Source organism: Etheostoma spectabile, chromosome 14 (genome assembly GCF_008692095.1).
Source record: "Etheostoma spectabile isolate EspeVRDwgs_2016 chromosome 14, UIUC_Espe_1.0, whole genome shotgun sequence".
Classification (NCBI taxonomy): domain Eukaryota; kingdom Metazoa; phylum Chordata; class Actinopteri; order Perciformes; family Percidae; genus Etheostoma; species Etheostoma spectabile.
The window spans coordinates 1,603,383-1,619,492 of NC_045746.1; the positions used below are offsets into that span (position 1 = coordinate 1,603,383).

Genomic DNA, 16,110 nt, shown 5'->3' on the forward strand with positions numbered 1-16,110 from the left:
TAGAATAAGAAATGACAAACGCACAGACAATCTGTAAATACATTCATATAAATCCATTTTAAGTCATTTTCTTCTTCTGGATTTTTTCTGTTCTAAGTTGAGACATGTGGTAGGGTACTATTTAAGTATATAGCACCTGTATAGCTTACAGTAGTGCTTTTTATTCAATTTTTCAGATGATTACGTGTGGACGGAAATAGAAATTCTGTGTTCTAACCTGTTGTAGCTCTGTGTCATAAGGCCTAGTGTCACAATGCCACTAGAAACAACAAATTGAGAGTGTTAGTCTCACAATGACCTCAGGTCTCACCAGAGGGCCAAAGCAGTTTGGAACTGCAGACACTTTTTAGGGGTAAAAATTAGGCGAGAAAACATATATTTCCAGTGTTTTATAAGAGGTTTTAGGTATAACCTGAAAATCCCTGCCGTGCAACATCCAAAAAGATCGTTTTATTCCTCTGAATATTGCTGTTGTAACGGCGCTCCCGCTTCTCCTTCACTTCTCTCTAGCATGTTCTCTCTCTGGTTCTGAACCAGGAGGAAGGCCTCAGTTAACAGTCAGTGATACTTGAAATCATATCTACCTTTAGGAAACAACCTGCTCGCAATTTGAACTTACCTCTTTCCTCTTCCTGCTATATCAGGACAGCTCAGCCTACAGACAACCCAATCCTTGACAAAGGAAAAAATAACAAAATTACAATGACCCCATTTGTTCCTATTGTCTTCTCTAAAGCACTTCTGGTTTTTTGTTTTTTTTTTCTTACAGATTATCCCAGAAACATTACTCCGTCCAGATTCAACATGGCAGTTTAAACAAGGCAAGTCTCGGCCTTCCAGCGCCCTTTCTCTTCTATCCTACACTCATTCTTTCTCTTCCTCGTCTCGCTCCTGCCTGGTCTGCTAAGAATCAGTCCGTCCTCTTTATCGCTCCTTGTCGCTTTTTGTTTACTTCCACTGAGTTGAGGCTGACGACTGAAATCCCTCAAATGGTTGCTGAGGTACACTCAGGTCCTCATAGCAGCAGTGGTGCGGCTGAAGCAGAGATTTCCCTCCTCCATGGGTCTGTATCATCGTGGGGAATATGATAGCTCCGGATCTTCGTCTCACCTAAGGTAAGGTCTCTTCTTGTGTATTTATACTGATTTTCCCTGATTTACCAAAACTTCAAAAATAACATTTCATATCAACAAAATGAAAATAGTTTTCTTGCTCTTTGATTGTAAAATGCATTGTATTATTAAACATTATTACATCACATTTTACGTGTACCAGAGTTCAGTGACAGCTTTCGCAGCACCCTAAACAAACTGAAAACTAGGCCCTTTTGAAATTTGTTTTAATCCTCTATAGTCTTTCCTCAATTCTGTCCTGCAGGGGGTTCTGAAGACACAGCTCGTTTGGCCTGTCCCTGGTAGTGTGGGCCATTGAGGGATATTTCGTGTTTTGGAGAGCCTGTCTATGCTGAGCTGGTACTACCATTCGAAATCTGGTGGCCTCCTATGCCTACATCCTGGAGGCTTTTGGGGGTTTCCTTGCTTTTATTCGGTATATATTCTTTTAATCTTTTTCTTTTTTTTGTCCGTCAGAGAGAGAGAGAGATTAATTGGCATATGATCAGAGATTATTATTCAAACGTGCAGTCAAATTTTAAAATTGGGAAAGTCATTTTCCAATGGTAGAGATATATGAAGTGTGACATAAATTCTGTTATTTTACTTACGTTGAACAAAAGATGTTATACTATGGAAACCCCTTTACTTTACAAAAACTTTATTTGACGCTATTTACTTACTTCGTACTTCTGCTCATTGTCTATTGTTTGCCTGTTTTTCTTGTGTGTGTGTTTGTATGTGTTAATGCTTTATTGTAGAAAATGCTACTGTAACAGGTAATTTCCCCGCTATGGGATGAATAAAGTATTCTATCTAACTATATTTTATGAATTATATTAAGACTTATCACTTCGCTGTAGATTGTGGACATCATGTTATAGTTGAGCGCGGTGTCAGGCAGTGATAGCTCTGACCTTCTCCAACTACCTGGTTAACCTTCTACCCCGCTGTCCAGCACCCTATGTCGCTGTCCCCTCATCGCTGCTGTCATCATATGTAAGGTTCTATCTGTTCCCTTACCTGTGTGTGGTGTTTGTGTGTGTGTGTGTGTGTGTGTGTGTGTGTGTGTGTGTGTGTGTGGTGTGTGTGTGTGTGTTGGTGTGTGTGTTTGTGTGGGTGTGGTGTGTGTGTGTGTGTGTGTGTGTGTGTGTGTGTGTGTGTGTGTGTGTGTGTGTTGTGTGTGTGGTGTGTGTGTGTGTGTGTGTGTGTGTGTGTGTGTGTGTGTGTGTGTGTGTGGTGTGTGTGTGTGGTGTGTGTGTGTGTGGTGTGTGTGCTGTCAGACCAGAATTAGGACAGCCTCTTCATCCCTCAGCATGAACAAAATACTGAGTTGGCTAATTTGAGGTAAACTAGTCTCTGTAAGTTCATGTCACCTTCTATGTGACTCCTTTGTCAATTGCAAACGTTGAATGTTTGACGGAAGAGTTCTTTGGGGAAGTTCTTACAACAGTTGAAAGGGAACGCCACGTTTATAAGGAAACGCTGTGTTAATGCTCTGTAGCTGTTAAACATGTCATGCTGCATTAATTATATAACGCACTTCTATGTGGGTAGTCTGGGGTGCTTTTCCAAACCAAGCTGCTTAAGTTAGTCTTGTTACATAACAATTAGAGGACATTCTGTGCAGCTACCGGATTTTATTCTTAATCCTACTGTGCTTAGTGAATGGCTATCCTAAATCTTTGTGAGGCTTGGGATAAAGGGCATTTAAGGAGAATATCCTGCAATGTAAATACAGCTTTTAAACCACCTAAAACCTGTTTGGGTTTGTGTTAATGTTATGTTTAAATTATAGCCACGTCTGGCTATGTGGACAGGAAAAGCCTCGAATTCAGTAATGGAAATCCTTGGATCAATAGTTTGTGTTTATCACATATAAAACAGTGCAAAACCGAATTTGAAGTTGTAAATGAATTTACTCATGCCGTTATCCCACTTAACGAATTTCAGTAAATGATTGTATATCTCAGTCCTTTTTCATGACTTTCATTATAGAAAAAATTACAGACATTAAATGAATCAAAAACACATATTTATCCTGAAGTTCTGACTTAATTTGAACCGTGCTTTACTATCTGCTGTTTTTTCTACTGTTTCTTTCTAGGTCTGCTGACTTGTGTGAACTGTATGAAAGTTAAATGGGTGCTGTTCTTCAGGTCATCTCCTCGTAGCCAAGGTCCTAGCTCTCATTGTCATCATCATTACTGGCCTGGTAAGCTGGGCCAAGGTAGGTGCCTAGAAACTTTGTATTATTCTAACATCCCTGCTCTGACTTTAGTGAACATTAAGGGATGAATTACTGATTAGCATAATGTTTTTCTTTGTACTAAACTAATGTAACAACCCTGTAATGTTTTGACCAGAACTTTGAGACTCATTCAACAGGCTCCAAACTGGACCCTGGTAACCTGGCTCTGGCCCTCTATTCAGCACTCTATTCATACTCGGGCTGGGACACCAATCATTCATCACAGAGGAGATCAAGAACCCAGAGAGGTACGAGGTCTTGTATTTCAGAAGATTTTATAACCAGCGTTATTGTTTCCATTCTTCATACTGATGGCATTGCTTTTACTTAACCACATACTAATAATCTTACTTTGGCTAAGTATTCTTTCTTTGTACTTTAAAGTCCCTCGGCCCTCATTTTACCGGTAGAAACGGTATGCATCACAGATACAGATGGACTGTAAGAAGTTGTAGATTCGCTTTCTGAAAGCGTTAGTACTACGTGTGTTGTAGCAATTATTTTTCTCCTCTTTTTTCAGTAAATATATAGACACACTGAGGAGTCTTGAGTTGATGAAAACACGTTTCTCTTTTCAGAATCTGCCCTGTCCATCGCTATTTCCATGCCATTGTCACTGTATCTACATTTTGCAACACGGGCTTACTACGTTGTCATGGATGCAGAAAAAGTGCTCAACAGCGAAGCCGTTGCTGTGGATGGACTTTAGTGCATTTTCCCCCACTGCACTACAGAAGTGCATTTGAGCTGATACACAATCCAGCAGTCAGCCGTATGTGTGCATTGCATCCTGATATCTACCTAAACTTCTTAGTACATCACAGGGATTATCCAAATTGACAGCATCTGCTTAGCCTAATTGGGGCAGCAGGTTGTTTGATCTTTCCTTCCTGTCTTCTGCTGTCATCTCTTTTGTCTGCCTGGCACTAGTTGTCTGGCTCAATACTCCCTTTGGGTCTCTGTGACTGCAGGAGTCTCGATGAATGGCAGGAACCTCATTTAGCTAATGAGGTTAGCGCTCACACAGAACATGGGAAAGTAATGATGTGATTAGTCATTGGAGGAGGAGGACTTGTACTGGTATTTGGTCATATTATAGTTCATTCTAATGGTTTACTAATTTGTCCAACAGGTCACAGCTTCTCTTCAATTTAAGATAAACAGCAATACGTTTTTCTGCAAACCTTGTCCCATGGCCCCTTACACTGCTTAGCCTTATACCTCAGCACTGAAGTTCGTTACGTAAAAACCCATCCTTAAAAGAATCCCGCGTAAAGAATTGTTTGAGTTTCAAGAGGTATTGCTCTAATTTGCACACACCTTTAGTTAATTAAATTGTATGATGATCTATCAGTGTTAAGTGCAATTGGCTCTTGGTATCCACCTGTCGAGTTAAGCTCTGACTTCGATCATGTGTAGACAGCTGATGGCACTTGTCAAACAATGAGATACGTTAGTACATACCAAAATCCACTCATAGTCACTTAGCTTCGTCTCAGCCCTACTAACATTTGACCAATCTCTTTGTTGCAGAGGTAAGTTCCGCTGTTATCTCTCCCTTTTGTTGCCTTCTTCATAACTGGTTGGGATTAAAAGCAGAGGTTACAGGTGGCCAGTGTGGTAGTTTTTTTTTAGGAGCTACACTGACCTACATTAGGGAGTGTTAATTATTTAGATCTGTAAGTTAAAACATCTTAAATATTGGGCAAGTTAGAATGCACTTATAAGCACATTAGTAACCTATGATTTGAGTTGTGTTTTACAAATTTAATTTGGAACATCAACTTTATCGACTGTTTTACTGTTATTGCGATCGCTCTATCCTGCTTTTTATGTAAGAGGCCCATGCTATTACTAATAATTCTGTGTTGGCTGGTCCTCAACATGCAGATAGGTGCTGGGCTGGGGTCATGGCTGATCCCTCGTCTGTGGCCATTCCTGCTATGGAGGCCTCAACTCCTCATCATCGCCGCCTCCAGGTAATCACATACAAGCACCACCTGAATGCAGATATATGCTATTCTACAACCTATTTCTGCCTGTAATGTTTTGAATTTAAGGTGTCAGCAACACTATGAGCAAACATGGTGACGTGTTTTCACGTTTTGTTTCTCTTGCAGGTTGTTTTTTGTTGGTTCCAGAGAAGGCCACCTGCCTAATGTGCTGTGCATGATCCACATAGAGCGTTTCACACCATTCGCCCTGCTCTTCAATGTTGTATCACATATTTTTGTGTGTCTTGAAATCAAAAGGTGTATTTGGTTGGTTTGGATCACTCTGGATGCCTGTATCCCTGGTGTGTGCTTTTTACCAAACTCAAATGTTTTGTGTGTGTTTGTGATCTTCACTTTCAGGTGGTTGTCCTGTTCTACCTGTCTTGCCTGATGTTTTCCAGTTGATCAACTCTTCAGTTTCAACTACTGTTTTATCGCCGTTCATAGCCAGTCTGATCTACCTTCCGCGTCAAAGCTCCTGATATCACCGACCTGTAAAGGTAAGAACTGATGCAGTAGGAGTTATTTAAGAATCACAGTGACTGTGCCTTCCAGGCACACGTGAATTTTTTCCTCACTCAGTGTGGTATGAACATGCAGTATATGAAATTAAAGTCAAACGGGTACCCACAGGGGCCAACAAAATTAACCATCAGAAATGTTCACTAAACCCTCTTTGACACAAGTTTCTGGTAAAAGACTGGGATAACCATTGCTTGGTCAAGTGTGCTTTTACATACAAGACTATGATTCAGGTTTTCAGCAGCTTCTAGTTATCAAGCAAAACAGAAAAAGTAACTTGTATATATCACTACTAGAAAAGAAATTGAGGGGATTCAATAATAATAAATACAAATTGGAGATAGGTCCAAGTCTGTTTCTTTTACAAAGTGTTGCATTATATCTCACTGACAGTCCCGGACTGGACAAAGACTGCTGTAATAGTACTACAAAGGGAGAAGTTGCTATTTACAAGTGTCATGTTATAAGTGTCGTGTTCTGAAGAGACAAACTGGGGGAGGGGGCAGGAAAGCTGTCCTTTGTCTAACTATGAAATTTCCAGTCTGGCTGAAGAGGCTCTAGACACCTGGAAAAGTATAAAAGGATGTGAATTTCCCTTGGCATTACCCTGTTAGAAAGATCATGCGGTAAACATTGCCACCTTTGGCCAAAGCTTCACTATCATGACATCTCTTAAGGTGCTGCGTGCTGACAACAACACACACAACTATATAAATAGGAAACTTAAAAGTAAGAAGATACACAAAGTTGCTATCTTTCCTCCACAGGGATACAGTCAATAGATAACTGTAAACATCTAAACTCTTTAAGCATTTAGATCGTAATTACGTTTAAGCCAATTAGAGCCATGATTAAATCATCAAAGGAATATGATTCAAATAAATGTTGTTAATGTATTGTTTTAAGTTTAATCTTTCTACTTTTTTTTTTTCTCCTGACCTTTTGCTACCCCTTCCTTTTTTTCTACTTCCACTTTACTTACTTTGCCCTCTCTGCCCCCCTCCCTCCTTCCCTTCAGCTGTCTTTGTTCTTCCCGATCGTCTACTGCTTGTGTAGCGTATTCTCGTAGTGGTTCCCCTCTACAGCGACACCATCAACTCTCTGGTGGGAATTGCTGTGGCGCTGTCTGGTGTACCTGTCTACTTTCATTTGCACCACCTGCCACCCAGTTCCAGACCAGCCTTCCCAGTAAAATGCTCGGTAAGAGATTGTCATAGCAGTGGTCGTGTTTGTTTTGGGAGACCTTCTTACTGTCGTCTTTGGCTGCTTTTCATATCAATCAGAATCAACAATACTATTGATCCCCGAAGAGAACTCTGTGTCACAGTAGCACCAGTTAAGACGGAGCCTGCAACAGGCAGCTTCACATTAGCGCATGTGCACACTTCACTTCTTTGCTAGAATCAACTCTAAATGTAGATGCATATTAAAAGAATTCATGACTGTTCAGACCAACATGTCTGAGAAAACATGGTGGCTGTTGCCTGAAGCACTCACTGTTTCGAGAGGTTGACTTTCTTAGCTGCACGGAGGGTTGAGACTGTGTTTAAACCAACTCTTTCAGTGTAATTACAAACATTTTACTAAAATACTGTTGAAATTAAAGCCTGATGATGATGGACTGGTTTTTGAGAGTGATTGATATTTGGGAGTTTAAAAATCTGATTAAGAATAGGCGCATAGTCATTAACATACACATAATCAACACACATCTTGATACCAGAACCTTTGGATTTGTTTGCTTTTTCAGATTGTGAAAAAGATACATGCTGAGCGCACATTCACAGTTGTTACATGTGCATATTGACCTGATCATTGATAAACCAAGTCCTGAGACCAAGCTGTACAATTTCCTGTGAATCATGTGGTACTGTGATGTTATGGATAACTTCAGTAGCTTACGGTTCTTACTGTAAGTTCCCAGCTACCACATGTAATAACCCTTGTCTTAGTGTTTAAGAGCTGAAGAGTGATTGGGATTAGTGTTTCAAAGTGTCAGTTGAATTAAGCCCCCATTCTGTAAAGGGTTTTGTAGTGCAAGTATACAACCTGAAGTTGAAGAATTCCCCCAATCAATAATCTAATGCTGGAATGTTTAAATTAGAAAAGCTTCAGCTGTTTGTTCAAAAACACTGCAATTGTTGTTTTTAGTACTGTATTTTTCAAAGATGATGTTTCTGAGCTCTGAGTTTAACCCTTGTTTTTTTTTTGTCACTACCGATAAGATTCTCTCTGTACACCCAAACCTGTGCAGTGTTGTGTGACCTCGCCTGATATCGACCTAGACAATTAGACCCAACAAGATGGAATGATAGAGCAACAAAGGCCTTGTGTGAAATGCTGTACTGAGGATGGGAGAGGAAGAAAACACTGAGGAATCTGTGAGCTGCAAACACCAAGATTTAGATAAGTATAGTCTGATTGATTAGGAAGGATGAAGAAACTGGAGAGGAGAGCTCACCTCCTCCCCCATCCCACATGAGCCATTGTTTGAAGGAGAAGGCTTTTGCTCTGAGTGAATAGTGTACGTGATAACCCTCAAACAACTTAGTGAAACTAGCACACTCACATGTTTACACAATGCAGTGTTGGCCGTGCAATCCCCTCCACACTTCTGCGATACCACTGTAATTCACACACACACACACACACAACACATCACACACACTCACTGACGGCCGAAAGCCTTAAGGTGACACTGCACAAATGAATTAACAAACCCTCCAGAAAATGATGACCAGCAAAGATGCCTGAGATATTATTCACAAACTGGAGGTTATTACAAAAAACACACAAGGTGGATCTGAAAACGGCCATGCTCTCCATGTGTGGCATGATCACATCCTATTTTAAAAGGTGAGCCTGGATGGTTAAACACTTGTGACCCTTGTTAAAATTACAGTGATTACTGTACAGTAACAGTGATTTAATTCTTATTTTCATTTTTATCTTTTAGGGGCATTAAGATATAATGAATTAGTAATCACAAGCTAAAAACTTGATTAGAAAAAAAAAAAGTCAGAACTTTTTTTTTTTTTTATACACTCGACCCCACCAGGGGTCTCCTCGACCAATGGTTTAAAACCCCCCACTGCTTGCCTGTTAAGGTTTTAATTTGTTTGGTGTCATCAGAAGGTAATTTTCCAGTGTTGTGTTGTACTATAAATGTAATGGTTTTTTTGTAAGAGTTTAACATCAACTGTATTGGTAAGGCATCCGACAATGTAAACAAAAATATTTCTCAGACTTGTTGACAATCTCTCCAGCAAATTTGCACATCACATTTGCATTTTCTGTTTTGCTTGACATTACCTTGGTTATAGAAAAGCTTTATTCTGATATATTACTGAACTGGACAAATGGAAAGATGTTTAAAGAGATTATATACAAAGTGCTGTTTTTCCTTGCCGTTTTAAACAAGCCTATTTTGTGTGTCAGTTAAATATGAATACGACAAAATCCGTAATTTTTGCTTCCTCCTTCTGTGAATGCATGTGAAATGTGTTGTAAACCTTTGATTATCAGGGCTATATTTTGATTTCTAGTGCCTTCTATGGTAGCTAAATACTTTCCAGGACAACATGAGATGAAGTGTCATTCCGATCCGTCTACATTGCTGTTTTTGTTTTATGCTGTTATTGTCACATTGTTCTCTCCTTTCAGACAAACAAAACGAGAAGAATGTTAAAAAATGTTTTAACATACAGTTGTGATTGTTTCTGTATTTAACACGTGTACTTCCAGATTCCTCTAGGTAATGTTTGTCTTCAGTATGCAGTTTTGTTGGAACAAACCTCAGGATCAACCATGCTGATGGCACATGTTGCCATATTTAGGATCTTTCATTTTTAGCCGCTCTTGTCTTTAGAGTTTTTATCACAAATGGGAGATTTATGTAATTGTTGCCTTGTGAATATTCACCAACTTGGACCATTTATTCACCGTGCATAGCCAGTGGTCTTAAACAAGCTGATAGTTGGCCCATCTTTCTGCTCACAGAGACAGTGGCCCCTAGCAAGTGGTTCTGCTTTCTAGTGAAAAATTATAGCTGTAGTGTGCTGATCTACAGGTAGAAACAAGTCAAACTTTGGTGTTTGTACTGTAGTCTTATGAAATGTATGTGCCTTCTGTAGTGTGGTCTGCCAAAGGCCTTGCCATATTTTTGTATATTGTCACCAGCTCTTGAGCACAATCATATTGACTCGTCGGTGTGCCAAATGTTTTGGTAAATGTATCTTAAAGGTCGTTAACTCTCAACTAGACTAATCTGCCTTTAGATGAATCATATGCAGTGTCTTGAGTCAAGCACTTCCACAACACCAGCCATATAAGCACACTGTTATCTGTTTATGTTGTTTTCTCTCAGTCATCATTTATACAGTCACTTTTGTGTGTGTGTTGTTCGAGAAGAAACTACCATATATTCCAGTAAGCCATTTCATGTATTTCTATATATTGCCATGTTATGAACCTTATATACTTACGACTTGAATGTTACAGTATATGTGATGTTTCACTGGGTACCAAATACTGAATGTGTGTTTTCTCGCTTCGGTCGTGTTTGACAATTTGTATATTTGTAAAATTGTTTAAGTGCTTCTGCTTTGTTGACTGTTTTTTTTTTATTATCATTTTGGACACGACAACCAAATGGCAATAAGGACAGAACGTTTCCGTGTTTAATTTGAATAAAGAAAAGTACTGATGTTTCAGTGCCTCTGACTAGTCTTATTCATTGTCCTCTTCATAGGTCTTGCACCTCTGTTCAGCGGGCAGCTCACAGCCGCTAGTCATGGTCTTTTAACACTTCATGAAATCCTGTCAACCTGCAGTTTAGAATCTGTTGATGGTTGATTTAGCTCCAGGACCTTTTTTGTTTTACAAAAACAAAAAACAATTTCTTACTGTATTCCCATGTTTGTTTTTTGCAGATAAAAAAAAAAAAATCAAAGCAAACTAAATGATGCAGTACAAATACTTGTTTTATAGTAACTTGGCAGTTCATCAGTAAAAAGATACATATCTTGTAAAGCGTGGACCAAAATTTAGTTACATAGTATAGTATTATAGTACATATGTAATCTGTAAAGCAAAAAACAGTCAGTTATGAGGGTGGCAGACCAACATAGCTATAGGTCCAGTAGACTGCCAGTGTTAGATGATGACTTGATGCTGTGTATTCTACTATGTCACCACAGAAAACTCATGGTGTCTTTGCTGCACATCTTCCTTCCAGCCTCCTCAGGTAGCTGCCAATCCCCACTCTTGTATACAATCCACCTGCCTCCTGGAGGCTCCGTGCACAGCTCACATTCAGCACGTTGTGCACTCTTCACTTCAGATGCTGCCCGTCGATAGGCGCTCATTCTGGGAGAGGCCTGCCTCTGTCCCTCCCCGGGAGTGGAGGGAGTTGGGTTCCACTGACCATGCATAAAAGATAAAGCAGTGGAGAGGCAATGCAGCCGAGCACCATGACAGCTACTGTAACAGCTCTCTCCCAGAGAATGCAGGACGGGCAGCAGACAAAGTGAGTTATTAGCTATTAAGGTCCAGGACGCTTAGGGGCGTACTTGGACAACTAATGCTCTGGACGGAGGATCTGTCCTAGGATGGGCAGAAGCACCGGGTGCTGCTCTTCAATGGTGAGTGGCCATTACACACTGGCACCACTTGGCATCATGGAGCTACCTCGCCGCCTGAACTGGTCCGAAACCGACCCTGGAGGCCTCATGTTCGGCGCAGAGATTCAACCGTAGTGTCTGTGGATTGAATGAGAGGATTTCAGTCCTGATTTTCTACTAGTTTGCTTTTCTCTTGCCTTCATGTTTCTCTTGAAAATGTCTGTCTCCTGGGTTCACCTTAATTGTCTAACTTCTGCCGTGAAACTGTGGATCTCCCAGTGAAGTCCACTGTCTTGCAAATGAAGTGTGGATAGTGACTCCGACAGACTGTTGCTGCTGCTCTGAAATCCTTGTGTGCTTCACGCTGTGTATAATACCACTTATCTATTTTTTCTGATGGTACTTGATGACTAAGCATGTAATATAATGCACATCCTCTGGGTTTTGTTTTTTAAATTAGTAATTAGACTCAGTAAGTGGTTACTCTCTTTTTCCACCAACAGGCCATTTACATCCTCCACAGTGGGCTAAGTGTTGGATAGATGGATGTTGAGCGTGGCATGGTGTTGAAAGTCTCCGTTTTGAGTAAAATTATCGACCAGGTTCTATGTAGTTTTCTGACATAACTCACTGTATAGCTTCTCGCATTCAAAATTTTGACCCTTCCTAGTCTGTGATTTTGCAAACACACACCATGTGATTTTTAATTTAATTTATCACACGGTCAAATAAGATGGTGTCTCAAGTGTAGTCTTGCATTGCCAGACCTATCTCCAAAGTACTGTGAAGTAAGTTTTGGCTCCTCCACACTAAAAAAATACCTGGTAGCAGTCCCAGGGACTTTTTTTCATATGGAAACAAAAAAGGCGAGTAGCCGAGGCAGTCAAGTAGATCCCATGCAGTGGAAACCGCCAATACATTCCTGGAACCGCTGAGTTGTTTGCATTTCTTTGAACCAATCACATCGTCTTTGGCGGCGCCAAGCTCTGGACGCAAAGACAGTGGCTTAAAAAGGTCTCGGGAAGGAACTTGTTGTTGGAACATTTGCACCCTGCAAAGACAAGCCACATTCTATATTAAATGAAGTTAACTGTTCACACAATACAGTACCGTGAGGTATGTGAATCAGCTGGATACATGTTTAAATGTAATTTGCTCTTGCCAGTGTATTGCAGTGTGTATTTTGTCCATGTTAATCCCACCTCAGTCCATAAATGTCCCAGTTGGATACAAATGCTGAAACATATTCTTTGTAATCTTTACAATTTTTACTGAATAAACTAAGCAGGCCTGCCTTATTGCACGATCCAAATGTTCTTCAAAACTTGCCATTTTTAGCGTGAAGCTTGCTAGCTCAAAGTTGTTGCTTCTGTAGTGAAGGATTTGGAGAATGGCAATAGGGAGAATGAGAAGCAAAGCCTTACATTGCGCCGCATGTCAGCCTTTATCCTGGAAATGAACTTTTGTTGCTCCAGACAAATGTAAGTAACTATTATTGAAGCACTTCTGGATGATTAAGACTTTCTTACACGTTAACTTGAAAACCTTTAATAAATCCTTTCAGCAACAACTTTTCGCACACACGTACACACGCTGATCAGCTGACACGGAAGTCAATTTAGTCAGACTTAATCAGAGAATGTTAAATTGAAATAGCATCTGTGTTAAACCAGACTGTAGAGGAATGGATTACAGGACTCTGGCTGTGCCAAGTGGGTCTAGGGGTGTTAAATTTGGATTGGGTGTTTCTTACAAACCTGTAATGTCTCGGGGAAAAAAAACAACAACTCTGTGCCTTTTTAAAAGATTTTGATGACAAATGAACTTGGTTATTCTGCAAAGGAGAACGGTGTAGTGTTAATTGTCACAAAGGTACATTGGAGTGCGATCGATTTGAAACTGAGTGCACACACTAGCTGCTGTTGTCCGAATGTTGCTGGTTTGAAAGGGTCTGTTCTCTGGTAGTAAACATGTTCCCTCCAGCATTTTTCATCTGACTGTCAGCAGCAACAGCATTGCTTGGAAGCCATGTTTTCAACTAAGGTGAAGTTATTGATTATTTCCTCAGAACGTTTGAGTGGCTTTTTCCCTGCTGATTATCTCAGTATTTATTAATAAGAGACAAAGTGTAGGTTTTTCTTTAAATAGCGGCCACTGCAGAGTAGATGCCTTGAGCATTCAATGATTGGACTTACAGTCTCATAATCTGGTGGACTTTGGAGGCTTCTTACGTCCCGCAGCAGAGATTTTTCCTATTTTTCAGCCGTTCATAAATCCTACTCTAGGATCGATTATTTTATATTGGATTCTAAAATTTTATCACAGTGGTAGACTGCACTTACCATACATTCTCATTTCAGACCACGCCCCGTCTCCTTAAAGCTTAATCTGAATCTTAACGGGGGGTATTTACTGGCGGCTAACAATTCTTACTGAAAGAGAAGGAATTTTGTTCTTACCTTTCGAGCAAATTGATCTTTACATTGACACAATGATAACGGTGAAGTTAGCAACTCCACACTTTGGGAGGCAATGAAGTCTGTTCTTAGAGCACATTATAGCTTGTGAAGACATGGAAAAAAGGAAATCTAAAGCTAGGTTAATAGAAATTGATAGTCAGCTATCAGATTTGGAAGCACTATAAGAGTGGACAATAACCTGAGGTACTGAAGAATCACAGCATTGAGATATGAGTACAATTCTATATTGGCCAAAATATCTCACGTTTACTGGCCCAAGTACGGCAAAGTATTTTGAGTTTGGTGATAAACCCCAAAGGTTACTTGCCCGCCAGTTAAGACAATTTCAGGCGTCCAGGTCCTACACTCTATCAAGGGGAATGATGGGACTCTCCTGACGGATCCAAAGAGAATCAATGACTGTTTTGCTGATTTTTATGAAAAGGTCTATCAGTCGCAGGGTGGATCTGATCCAGGGGATGTAGAGGATTTTTTTGATGATCTGCAACTGCCTAGTTTGTCAAGGAAATCTTCCTCCTCACTGGATGCAGTCATCAATTTGAGTGAGGTAAAAGAAGTGATTTCCTCTCTCCCCAACAACAAGGCAGCAGGACCAGATGGCTTTAGTATCGAATTCTTTAAGGTACTAAGTCATAAAGTTTCCCCACTTATCTTACAAATGCTGAATCACTCGCTGGTGAGCTCGAGGTTGCCTCCCACTTTATATAAGGCCAATATTTCGCTCATACCCAAACCTGGACGCGACCCCAATCAGGTCTCTTCGTATCGTCCTATCTCCCTGCTACCTATCGAAACAAAAATTCTTGGAAAAGTTTTAGCCAATAGATTAAAGGGGCACATTTGTTCCATTATTCATCCTGACTAATCAGGGTTCATGCCAGGTAGGCATATGTACTTTAACTTGCGCCGCCTGTTTCATATTCTGTATACAGAACACACTGAAGAGACGGTAATAATTTCTTTAGATGCACAGCGTGCATTTGATCAGGTGGAATGGCTCCATATGTTGTTTATTCTTAAAAAATTTGGTTTCGGGCCATCCTTTATGAAGTGGATTGAGATTATCTCATCACACCCTACCGCCTCTGTTATAACCAACCAAAATGTCTCAAGCCCTTTTACAATCGGTCGTGGAACTCGTCAGGGATGTCCCCTCTCCCCTTTCCTGTTTGCAATTATTATTGAACCGCTAGCAATCAGTATTGGACAAAGTCGTCTAATTTCTCCCATCAACATTTATGGTCAAAAGCATCATATTTCACTGTATGCGGATGACATTCTTTTATTCATTTCCCACCCTCAAGCCTCAATACCTCATCTTTTGTCTTTAATTAGTAATTTTGGCAGATTCTCCGGATTTTCTGTTAACTGGGATAAAAGTGAGTTAATGCCAATTTCCAACCAAGCCGATATGACATTTATACAGTCTACCCCTTTTAAAAAAGCTTTTAAAGACTTTTCATATCTTGGTATAACTGTGACTAAAGACCCTGATGACCTTTTACGGAAAAATTGGGCTAAAAAGATTGAGCAACTTAAACAGAGTATACAATTTTGGAAGACTCTTCCTATTTCTCTTGTTGGTAAGATCAATGTAATTAAGATGGTTGCACTGCCACGTTTTTTGCATCTCTTCCAGTCTCTTCCATGTTACATTGCCCAGTACTACTTTAAACAATTGGATTCAATTATTGCTCCTTTTATTTGGAACTACAAAGCCATCAGGATCTCCAAGAAACATCTATATAAACCAAAAAATGTTGGTGGCTTTGCTTTACCGAATTTTAAAATGTACTACTGGGCGGCTCATCTGTCTTTACTTGCCTGGTGGAGAAAACGACCCCCCTCCTCTTCTTATTCCTGCCCTGCTTGGCTGTGCATAGAACGAATGCTTTGTAACAAGACTTCTTTTCTGGCTATGCTCAACAGCCCCATCAAAGTTAGTAAGTCACACTATGGTAATAGCTTTGTAATCAATGGCACCATTCGCATATGGGAGCAAATAAAGCTCCATATCAAGGCGCCGAGTGTATATACCGATACTCCAATTTGTGAAAATCATGCTTTCGTACCCGGCCTAAATGATATTGCTTTTTCTGCTTGGAAGCAGAAAGGCATTACAAGCGTAAG

At 40.1% G+C, this 16,110-nt stretch overlaps 1 pseudogene; it reads left to right on the forward strand.

Moving 5' to 3' along the window:
• Positions 1 to 989: 989 nt before the first annotated feature.
• LOC116701986 (Y+L amino acid transporter 2-like) lies at positions 990 to 11,313 on the forward strand (annotated as a pseudogene).
• Positions 11,314 to 16,110: the final 4,797 nt, after the last annotated feature.